This window comes from Canis aureus, chromosome 4, assembly GCF_053574225.1.
Source record: "Canis aureus isolate CA01 chromosome 4, VMU_Caureus_v.1.0, whole genome shotgun sequence".
NCBI classification, from domain to species: Eukaryota; Metazoa; Chordata; class Mammalia; order Carnivora; family Canidae; genus Canis; species Canis aureus.
The window spans coordinates 5,283,006-5,294,906 of record NC_135614.1 but is presented as its reverse complement, the minus strand read 5'-3'; positions in this window follow the sequence as shown (position 1 = coordinate 5,294,906).

Genomic DNA, 11,901 nt, shown 5'->3' with positions numbered 1-11,901 from the left:
TGCTTTGGGTAATATGGACATTAAAATAATATTAATTCTTCTAATCCATGAGCATGGAATATATTTCCATTTGTTTGTGTTATCTTCAATTTTTTTAAGTCATTGTTTTAGTTTTCAGAGTACAGGTCTTTCACCTCCTTGGTTAGATTTATTCCCAACTATCTTATTATTTTTGGTACAATTGTAAATGGGACTGTTTTGTAAAATTTCTTTTTCTGCTACCTCATTACTAATGTACATAGAAATGCAACAGTTTTCTGTATATTAATTTTGTATCCTTAACTTTACTGAATTTATTTCTCAGTTCTAGTGGTTTTTTTGATGGAGTTTTCAGGGTTTTATCTGTAGAGAATCATGTCATCTGCAAATTGTGAAACTTCTTGACCCATTTACTTGCCTTTTACTTTTTTCTTGTCTGATTGCCGTGGCTAGGGCTTCCAGTATTATGATGAATAAAAGGTGAAAGTGGACATCTTTGTCTTGTTTCTGACCTTAGAAGTAAAGCTCTCAGTTTTTCACATTGAATATCATGTTACCTGTGGATTTTTCATATATGGTCTTTATTATGTTGAGATGTGGTCTCTCTAAACCTACTTTGTTGAGAGTTTTTATCATGAGTGGATGTTGTACTTTGTCAAATGCTTTTTCTACATCTATTGAAATAATCATATGGTTTTTATCTTTTCTCTTATCAATGTGTTGTGTCATGTTGATTGATTTGCAAATATTGAACCACCCTTGCATCCCTAGAATAAATCCCACTTGATTGTGGTGAATGATTTTTTTAATGTGTTGCTGGATTTGGTTTGTTAATATTTTGTTGAGAGTTTTTGCATATATGTTCATCAGAGATACTGGCTTGTAGATTTCTTTTTTTGTAGTATCTTTATTTGGTTTTGTTGTCAGGGTAATGCTGGCCTCATAGAATAAATTTAGAAGCTTTCCTTCCTCTTCTCTGTTTTTGGAATAGTTTGAGAATAGGTATTAGGTCTTCTTTAAATGTTTGGTAGTATTCACCTGTGAAGCCATCTGGTCTTGGACTTCTGTTTGTTGGGAGGTTTTTGATTACCGATTCAATTTTATTACTAGTCATTGGTCTGTTCAAATTTTCTCTTTCTTTGTGATTCAGTTTGGAAGGTTGTATGTTTCTAGGAATTTATCGTTCCTTCGAGGTTGTCTAGTTTGTTGGTATAAAATTTTTTATAACATTCTCATAATATTTTGTATTTCTGTGATGTCAGTTTTTATTTACCTCTTTAATTTCCAATTTTATTTATTTGAGTACTCTCTCTTATTTTCTTGATGAATTTGGCCACAGTTTTATCAATTTTGTTTAATTTTTCAAAGAAGTAGCTCCTAATTTTATTGATCTGTTGTGTTTTTTTATGTTTTGATTTCAATTTTTCTCCTGTAGTATTTATTGTTTCTTTCCTACTACTGGCCTTGGGTTTTGTTTGTTCTTTTAGTCCAGGTCCTTGAGATGTAAGGCTAGGTTGTTTGTTTGAGATTTTTCTTGCTTCTTGCATTGCCATAATCTCCTGTCTTAGAACAGCATCCTGGAGATTTTGGATTATTGTGTTTTCTTTTGCATTTGTCTCCATGTGTTTTTTAATTTCTTCTTTGATATCTTGATCAAAAGAAATTGTTTAGTAGCATGTTTTATAGCTTCCATGTATTTGTGTCCTGTCCAGAGTTTTTCTTGTGATTGATTTCTAGTTTCATACTGTTGTGTTCAGAAAAGATGCATGATATGATTTCCATCTTTTTTCATTTATTGAGACTTTCTTATGGCCTAGCATGTAGTCTATTCTGGAGAATGTTCCATGTGCACTTGAAAAAAAGTATTTATTCCACAGATTTTGGATGGAATATTCTGAATATATCTATTAGATCCATCTGGTCCAAATGCAAAGCCACCATTGCTTTCTTGATATTTAGTCTGAATGATCTACCCATTGATGTAAGAGGGGTGTAAAAGTCCATATCAACAAGAGAAAAAAAGAACCATATGATCCTCACAATAGATGCAGAGAAAGCATTTGACAAAATACAGCATCCATTCCTGATCAAAACTCTTCAGAGTGTAGGGATAGAGGGAACATTCCTCAGCATCTTAAAAGCCATCTACGAAAAGCCCACAGCAAAAGCATTCTCAATGGGGAAACACTGGGAGCCTTTCCCCTAAGATCAGGAACATGACAGGGATGTCCACTCTCACCATTGCTATTCAACATAGTACTAGAAGTTCTAGCCTCAGCAATCAGGCAAAAAAAAAAAAAAGAAATAAGAGGCATAAAATTGGCAAAGAAGAAGTCAAACTCTCCCTCTTTGCAGATGACATGATACTGTACCTAGAAAACCCAAAAGACTCCACCCCAAGATTGCTAGAACTCATACAGCAATTCGGCAGAGTGGCAGGATACAAAATCAATGCCCAGAAATCAGTGGCATTTCTATACACTAACAATAAGACTGAAGAAAGAGAAATTAATTGGGTGCATTTACAATTGCACCCAAAAGCATAAGATACCTAGGAATAAACCTAACCAAAGAGGTAAAGGATCTATACCCTAAAAACTACAGAACACTTCTGAAGGAAATTGAGGAAGACCCAGAGATGGAAAAATATTCCATGCTCATGGATTGGAAGAATTAATATTATGAAAATGTCAATGCTACCCAGGGCAATTTACACATATAATGCAATCCCTATCAAAATACCATGGACTTTCTTCAGAGAATTAGAACAAATCATCTTAAGATTTGCGTGGAATCAGAAAAGACCCCAAATAGCCAGGGGAATATTGAAAAAGAAAACCAGAGCTGGCAGCATCACAATGCCAGATTTCAGGTTGTACTACAAAGCTGTGGTCATCAAGACAGTATGGTACTGGCACAAAAACAAACATATAAATCAAAGGAACAAAATAGAGAACCCAGAAATGGGCCCTCAACTCTATGGTCAACTAATATTCGACAAAGCAGGAAAGATTATCCACTGGAAAAAGGACAGTCTCTTCAATAAATGGTGCTGGGAAAATTGGACAGCCACATGCAGAAGAATGAAACTAGACCATTCTCTTACACCAGACACAAAGATAAACTCAAAATGGATGAAAGATCTAAATGTGAGACAAGAATCCATCAAAAGCCTAGAGGAGGGGGGATCCCTGGGTGGCTCAGGAGTTTGGCACCTGCCTTTGGCCCAGGACGTGACCCTGGAATCCTGGGTTCGAGTCCCACGTCGGGCTCCCAGCATGGAGCCTGCTTCTCCCTCTGCCTGTGTCTCTGCCTCTCTCTCTCTCTCTATGTCTATTATGAATAAATAAATTTTAAAAATCTTTAAAAAACAAAAACAAAACAAAATCCTAGAGGAGAATACAGGCAACTCCCTTTTTGAACTTGGCCACAGCAACTTCTTGCAAGATACATCTATGAAGACAAGGGAAGCAAAAGCAAAAATGAATTACTGGGACTTAATCAAGATTAAAAAGCTTCTGCACAGCAAAAGAAACAGTCAACAAAACTAAAAGACAACCTACAGAATGGGAGAAGATATTTGCAAATGACATATCAGATAAAGGGCTAGTAGCCTAGATCTATAAAGAACTTATTAAACTCAATAGCAAAGAAACAAAAATCCAATCATGAAATGGGCAAAAGACATGAACAGAAATCTCACAGAGGAAGACACAGACATGGTCAACACGCACATGAGAAAATGCTCAGCATCACTTGCCATCAGGGAAATACAAGTCAAAACCACAATGAGATCCCACCTCACACCAGTGAGAATGGGGAAAATTAACCTGACAGGAAACTACAAATGTTGGAGAGGATGTGGAGAAAGGGGAAGCCTCCTGCACTGTTGGTGGGAATGTGAACTGGTGCAGCCACTCTGGAAAACCGTGTGGAGGTTCCTCAAAGAGATAAAAATAGACCTGCCCTGTGACACAGCAATTGCACTGCTGGGTATTTACCCCAAAGATACAGATGCAGTGAAATGGCAGGACACCTGCACCCCAGTGTTCATAGCAACAATGTCCACAATAGCCAAACTGTGGAAGGAGCCTCGGTGTCCATCGAAAGATGAATGGATAAAGAAGATGTGGTTTATGTATACAATGGAATATTCCTCAGCCATTAGAAACGACAAATACTCACCATTTGCTTCAACGTGGATGGACCTGGAGGGTATTAAGCTGAGTAAAGTAAGTGAATCGGAGAAGGACAAACATTATATGGTCTCATTCATTTGGGGAATATAAAAAATAGTGAAAGGGAATAAAGGGGAAAGGAGAGAAAATGAGGGGGAAATATCAGAGAGGGAAACAGAACATGAGAGACTCCTAACGTGGTGGAAGGGGAGGTGGGCGGGGATTGGGGTGACTGGGTGACGGGCACTGAGGGGGGCACTTGACCGGATGAGCACTGGGTGTTATGCTGTATGTTGGCAAATTGAACTTCAATTTCAAAAAAAAGACTGTTCCCTTTGTTGTTATGTAGTGTCCTTTGTCTTTTGTTACAGATGGACTTTGTTTTAAAGTCTATTTTGTCTATTATAAATATTGCTATTCCATCTTTCTTTTTGCTTCCATTTGCATGATAAATGTTTTTTCATTCCTTCACTTTCAATCTGCATGTGTCTTTAGTCTGAAGTGAGTTTCATATAGGCAGCATATAGATAAGTCTTACTTTTTAAAATCTATTCAATCACTCTGCCTTTTGATTGGAGCATTAATCCATTTACATTCAAAGTGATTATTGATTGGTATGTACTTACTGCTGTTTTGTAACTTGTTCTGTGTTGTTTTTGTAGTTTCTCTCTGTTGCTTTCTTCTCTTGTTCTTTCTGTTGTGAATTAAAGACTTTCTTGAGTGATATACATGCATCTTTATTTTCTGTACATCTATTACAGATGTGTGTCTGTGGTTACCATTAGGTTCATATAAAACATCTAATGTATATAACAGTATAGATGAAATTGATGGTCACTTAAGTTTGAACCCATTCTAAAAGCACTACATTTTTACTCCCCCTCTTATGTTTTATGTATATGGTATTGTCCTTTACATTCTTTTATTCTGTGAATCCCTTGACTGATTTTTATAGATATAAAGGATTTTAGTGCTTTCATGCTTTATCCTTTGTAGTGGTATTATAGATGATTAATCTACTACTTTTATTATATTTGCATTTACCTGTGAAATTTTTTCCTTTCCTAACTTTTTTACTCCTGATTATGGTCTTTTCTTTCCACCCAGAGAATTCCCTATAACATTTTTTGTATGGCTGGTGTAGTGGTCATGAACTCTTAACTTTTGTTTATCTGGGAAACTCTTCATCTCTCCTTCTATTCTGAATGATAGCCTTGGTATAGGTAGAGTGTTCATGGTTGCAGGGTTTTTTTTCCTTTCAGCACTTTGAATATATCATGCCACTTTCTTCTAGCATGCAAAGTTTTTGCTGAAAAATCCACAAATAGCTTTATGGAGGTTCCCTTGTATGTAACTATATTCTTTTCTCTTGCTGCTTTTAAAATTGCCTACTACTACTTTTCATCATTTTAATTATTATGTGTCTTATCGTGGAGCCCCTTGGGCTGATTTTGTTGGGGTCTCTCTCTGCCTCCTGGATCTGGATGTCTGTTTCCTTGCCCAGATTCAGGAAATTTTCAGGTATTATTTCTTTAAATAAATTTTCTGCCCCCTTTTCTCTCTTCTCCTGGGATCCCTATGATATGAATGTTACTGTGCATGATGATGTCACTGAGTTCTTTTAACTTATTCTCATTTGTTATTATTCTTTTTTCTTTTTGCTGTTCAGCTTGGTTGCTTTCCATTCCCCTATCTTCCAGCTCACTGGTGTGTTCTCACACCTCCTCTAATCTGCTAGATTCCCTCTCATGTATTTTTAATTTCACCTCCGAGTTCTTCATCTCTGATTTGTTCTTTTTTATATTTTCTTTTCTTTTCTTTTCTTTTTTTTTTTTTTTTTTTTTGAGAGAGAGAAAGAGAGACAAAGAGAGAGTGGGAGTGGGAGGGGCAGAGGGAGAAGGAGAGAGAATCTTAAACAGGTTCCTTGCCCAGTACAGAGCCCAAGGCAGGGCCCAATCCCATGACCCTGAGATCATGACCTGAGCTAAAATCAAGAGTTGGATGCTTAACCAACTGAGCCATCCAGGCACCCTACTTTTTTATGTTTTCTATCTTTTTAAGTCTCACTGATGTCCTCCACTCTTTTCTCAATTTCAGGGAGTATCTTTTTTTTTTTTTCCCAGTGAGTATCTTTATGACCATTACTTTGAATTCTTTATCTGATATATCTGGTATGTTGCCTAGCTTTGTTTCATTTAGCTCTTTTGCTATAGTTTTGTCCTGCCTTTCATTTGGGACACATTCCTTTGTCTCCTCTTTGTCTTAACTTTCTGTATTTGCTTCTTTTTAAAAAGATTTTATTTATTTATTCATGAGAGACACAGAGAGAGAGAGAGGGGCACAGACACAGGCAGAGGGAAAAGCAGGCTCCATGCAGGGAGCCCGACATGGGACTCGATCCCGGGTCTCCAGGATCACACCCTGGGCTAAAGGCAGCACTAAACCGCTGAGCCACCTGGGCTGCTATCTGTACTTACTTCTATCTGTGAGGAAAATCAGCTGTGTCTGCTGATCTTGAAAGTAGTGGCCTTATGAAGAAGAGGTCCTGTGGTGCCCTGTAGCACAACATCACCTGTTCACCAGAACCACATGCTTCAGGAGTGTCTCCTGTTTGTGTTGAGTGCATCCTGAGTGGGTTGAGTGAGCTACTATTGTAGCTGAGCCACATTTGCCTTTAGTCTAGTCACCTTCAGTAGCCCACTCTGTCTTTGGTAGGCACACTTGGCAAGGTTTGGTGCCTGTGCTGTTAAGGGGCCAATCTGGGGCTTCTGTAAGCTTGTAGTTGGATGATGTCAGCCGTCAGACCAGATGCCTGCCCTCAGCCCATCTTCTGGGGCTGTGGCACCACTGATTGCAGGATATTCTTGGTGGCTTGTCCACCAAGAGGCTTCTGTTGGTGGGCAGGTTGGCAGCCAGACCAGATACCTACCCCTAATCTGTCTACTGGGACTGCAGTCAAACCGTTGTGTGTGGTTATCTTCCCCTCCCCCCAGGGAAGGAGTCACTTTGGAGGGACACCTGCTTAGTGAGGTGACTTGAATGGGACAGATACACAGACGAACACTGGGGCAGCAGAGCTGTGGTATTAGCAAGATGGGTGGAGGGTGTTCACACTGGTTTCCAGAAATGTCCGTCTATCTAGGTGGGGACAAGGGGGGTTAGATGGGGAGAAATGGCCACTGCCAGTTCTTTTGTTCTTGGAGAAGTCTCCTAAAGATCCCTACCCCCTCAGTACACATTCTGAGGTTAGTAAATAAACATTCACATATACCATAGGTGATTTTCAAACTGCTGCTAATGCTATATCTTGGTGGAGTTGTTTGTTACACTTTTTCTTTAAGAAGGGATACTCCGTTTCCTATCACCCTCCAGCTTTTCCAGAGCTAAACCACACTGATTTGTAGAAACTCACAAAGCTATGCCCCACTGGTTTTCAAAACCAAATGTTATGGAGATTTGTCTTCCCCTGCAGGTCCCCTGTGTCTGGGGTGCCTGGTATGGGGTCTACTCCTCACATTTCTCCATGCTTGTGGCATCCTTCCTGTTTGTGGTTAGTCCCTTCAGGAGTTTGGTTCCTGACCATGTCTTTGCCCCTCTTACAATTAACCATGGAAAGTCTGTTCTGTCAGGCTTCAGGTCATTTTCTGAGTTGGTTGCACTGATGTGAGTGTTATCTAGATGCAGCTGTGAGTTGAGATGAACTTAGGAACATCCTACTCTGGCACGTTTTTCTTTTTTTCTTCTTTGTAGAATTTACTACAACATGTAATGATGTGCTCATTTGCATATCTACCTGTTTATCTCCCTAGAACATAAACCCACAGAGGTCAGGGATCATGTGCATTTTGTTCACCAGAGACTTAAAATGTATTTGTTGAATGAATGATAGAGTGACTTCCATGATCTTCAATCTCTAAGGACCAGCTACGTATGTAGTGATGAGGGGCCCAAATTAGAAATGAGAGAACAAGGGACACCTGGGTGGCTCAGCGGTTGAGTGTCTGCCTTCAGCTCAGGGCATGATCCTGTGGTCCCAGGGTTCAAGTTCCATATCGGGCTCCCTGCATGGAGCCTGCTTCTCCCTCTGCCTCTCTCTCTGTGTCTTTCATGAATCAATAAATAAAATCTCAAAGAAAAAAAAGAAATCAGAGAACCAGACCCCTAGTTCAGGCCTAGTTACCCATATGTTGAGTGATACATCCACAAACTCTTCCTTGGCCTCCATTTTTCACTTGCAGAGCAAGGATAGTATTTCCAGTCCCACATATTCTCAGAGGCTGTTAGGTGAAGAAGGTGGGATAATTTTATATTTACCTTGTTAATGCTAAAGCCTGATATAAACATGATGAATTATGGGTCCCTTGGTGGCGGGGGACAGGGGTGGTTCACATCTCTTTTTTTCATCTTCATTTTTTGGTGAATAGGTCATACAAATACATCAAAAATATTAACAGAGGCACTTGGGTGGCACAGATGATTAAGTGTCTGACTTTTGATTTCAGGTTGAGTCCTGATCTTGGAGTTGTGAACTCAAGCCCCATGTTGGGCTCCACACTCAGCACAGAGCCTGCTTAAGATTCTCTCTCCTCCCTCTGCCCATCCTGCTCGTGCTCGCTCTCTCTCTCTCTCTAAAATAAATAAATAAATCTTTTTTAAAAATATCAAAATATATAGAAATATATACAGTGACAATCCTCCACTCCTCTGTTCCCTATCTTTCCAGTCCCAGTCTCAGCAAAACTTTACTACTGGTTTCTTTTATAGCATTCCAGAGTTCCTTTATTCATATACAAGTGAATATTTCCCCCACAGGATTTTGTCTTATACCTGCAAGTTTTCCAGCTGCCTTGTCCTCCTGTGCCCAACACTGAGTAAGTCAGTGTTGTTGTTGATGAAATTGATTAACAGGTATTGTAACAAAAAATTGGGCAAGAAAGAATATGATTTTGTGGTGTGCTTTAAGGAAGGCGATGCACATGCTGAATACGGACCGTTGCAAAGAAGAGTTTGCCTTTGTCTTTCCTGCTCTATTCCAAGACCAATTCCTACATCTGGGCCTTTGTTTTGTTTTGCTTTTCATCTGTTTTTTAATGGATGTAGCAGTTTGTTGGGAAATCTTGATTCATTGATGGTTACAAGGAAAAAATTAGTTACTTCATGAAAAGGTCTTGGAAAAGTGCCTGGCACAAAGACAGAACCTAGAAATTAATATCACATGCACTCTTACCTCCTAGCCACAATTCACCTCAGATCACCTGTTAATCCTATCCACCCAAAATTCAGATGGGGAAGTCCTAAACTCTAGAACATCAGAATATGATTGTATTTGGAGATGATCTTTAAAGAGATAACTAAGTTAAATGAGGTCATATGGGTGGGTCCTAATCCAATATGACTGGTGTCCTTATAGGAAAAGATAAGGACACAGACTCACACAGAAGAAGACTGTATGACAACACAGTGGGAAGTGGCCACCTGCCAGTCTAGGAGAGAGGCCTCAGAAGAAACCAAACCTGTGGACACCTTGGTCTTAGACTTCCAGCCTCCAGAAATGTGAAATAACAGGGGTGCCTGGGTGACTCAGTCAGTGAAGCTTCTGCCTTCGGCTCAGGTCCTGATCTCAGGATTCTGAGGTCAAGCCCTGCATCCGGCTCCCTGCTCATCGGGGAGCCTGCTTCTCTCTTTGCCTTTCCTCCCTGCTTGTGTGCTCTCCCTCTCTCTCCCTCTCAAATAAAATCTTTTTTTTTTTAAAAAAAGGTACGAAATAACGAATTTCTACTGTTTAAGCCACCTCTCTGTGGGACTTTGTTATGGTAGCCCTACCAAACTAACACACCTGCTCAGCGCCTCATTTCTCAGACATATTAAACTAGAGATGTGTCCTTGTTTTGTTTTTTAGAGCCAGGCCATATGCCACCACGAGACACAAGACTCCATCAGCCACCTGTGAAGGAGTTTCTGCCTAGAAGGAGGGACAGGAGGAGGATGCACCCCAAGCCGACCTCACGGCATCTACCCCAGGAGCTCTCCAGCTGTGGCCAGGGATTGAAACCAACTTCCTGGCCAACTCTTCTAAGATGTGTGTGCAGAGCTGAGCAGCCACAGCCCTGCTGTGGGGAGAAGCTGACCCTCAAGGCGAGGACAGAGAGCGGACACCTGCAGGGGTCCCACCCAGTGTCGCACCTTCACCCCTACACCTCTGACATCATCCCCACCTCTGTCTCCCTGAACTTGGATTCCTTGGCTAACCCATCCCACTTTTGTTCTAAGTTCATTGGAGGTGGTTTGTGACATTTGCAGCATAGAGGGTCCTGATTATTATAGTCTCTACAGAATAAGATCCTAACTCTGTGGCAGCTCCTGGTGAATAGCTGCTGGCCAGGCTCCTCCCTCTCCCTCTCACTGCTGCCTCTCCCTAGGGCAGGAATGCTCCAGGCCCCAGGGAGGGCAGGAGGTGGGAGGCAGGGGTCTTCTTTCACCACTGAGCCTCCAAACAGGCCTCCCAGCAGAACTGCCACCCTCAGCTGTGCACCCACCAGGACTTTCCTACTTGTGACTTGGCTCAAGTTCCCCACACAGAGGCTGAACCTCCCTCCTCTGAGCTTCCCTGGTCACATGGGTGTGCATGCATCTCTCAACCCCGGGCTGCTCAAGGCCAAGTCCTGTGTAGTCCCCAGCTCTGCATTCTCAAACCCGCTGGGCTGCCCAGTGCTTGTGGTTCAGGTAATCAGCTAGAGGAGTCTGCGTGGCTCCCAGCTTGTCCTCGGTGGTTCAGCCCTCAGCTCTCTGGAATCCAGTAGTGCTCGCAGAGGTGCAGCCTACAGGCCAGTATTGAGTGTCTCTTACGACTTGCTGCTGCAGAGTCAAGTGGGATCCAGACTGAGGCCAAGCCTGTGAAGCTGATCATAGTTAAAATGCCTTTGCAAAGTGGTCACTTGAGCAGCTCTTACTGAAGGCCAACAGAATGGGCTGCCCCTGGCCCTGGGGCTCACTGCTCTTGCTGGGCTGACTAGAGTCCAGCACGTGGCTATGGCAGGCCAGGTGGGGGCCAGTTACATTTATAAAGTCACCTGCCCCAGTGGTCCAAGGAATTGGCTTTGGTCACATCCTGGGCTGGTGGGGGTGGGGGTCAGAGTCATCACGGTGCTTTTGGGCAGCATTTGTGCAATGGCCCAGAGCTAGACACCAGGCTTCGCAGACCAACCCTGCCCTCCGTGAGCTGTGTGTCTTCAGGCAAGTGTCCTAACTTCTCTGAGTCTTTCATCACCTGCTGGCCAGGGAGAAGAGGTCACCAAGTTGTTTATTTAACAAAACAAAATGGTGATATGCTTAGGAATGCATGAAATACTATGCTTGAAAATGTTTTCTTCTAACACCTTAGAGATTATCGTTTTCAGTTGGTTTGCTTGTTTGCTTTTCCTTGAGCATATTTAATGCCAGGAGTTGGGCTTCCTCTGCCCACCTTCTCATGCTCCAACCTCCCCTGGGTGATCCCAAACCTGCTTGCTGCCCCTCCCCACATCCCACACAACCTGTCATATCTGACCCCTCTTCTCTTCTGTCCACCAAAACTTTCTGTTCCCACTTGTACCTTGAGCCTCCCTAATGCTACACTTCTTCCCTTCCCATCTTGATCCCATGATTCTCAGTCCTGGAGTTGAGGAGTCACACGTCTCTGAAGTGACTGCTCATTTCAGGGCATGTGCAGCTGAGTCACTTTCATTACAGTGAGAATGAGATCAGA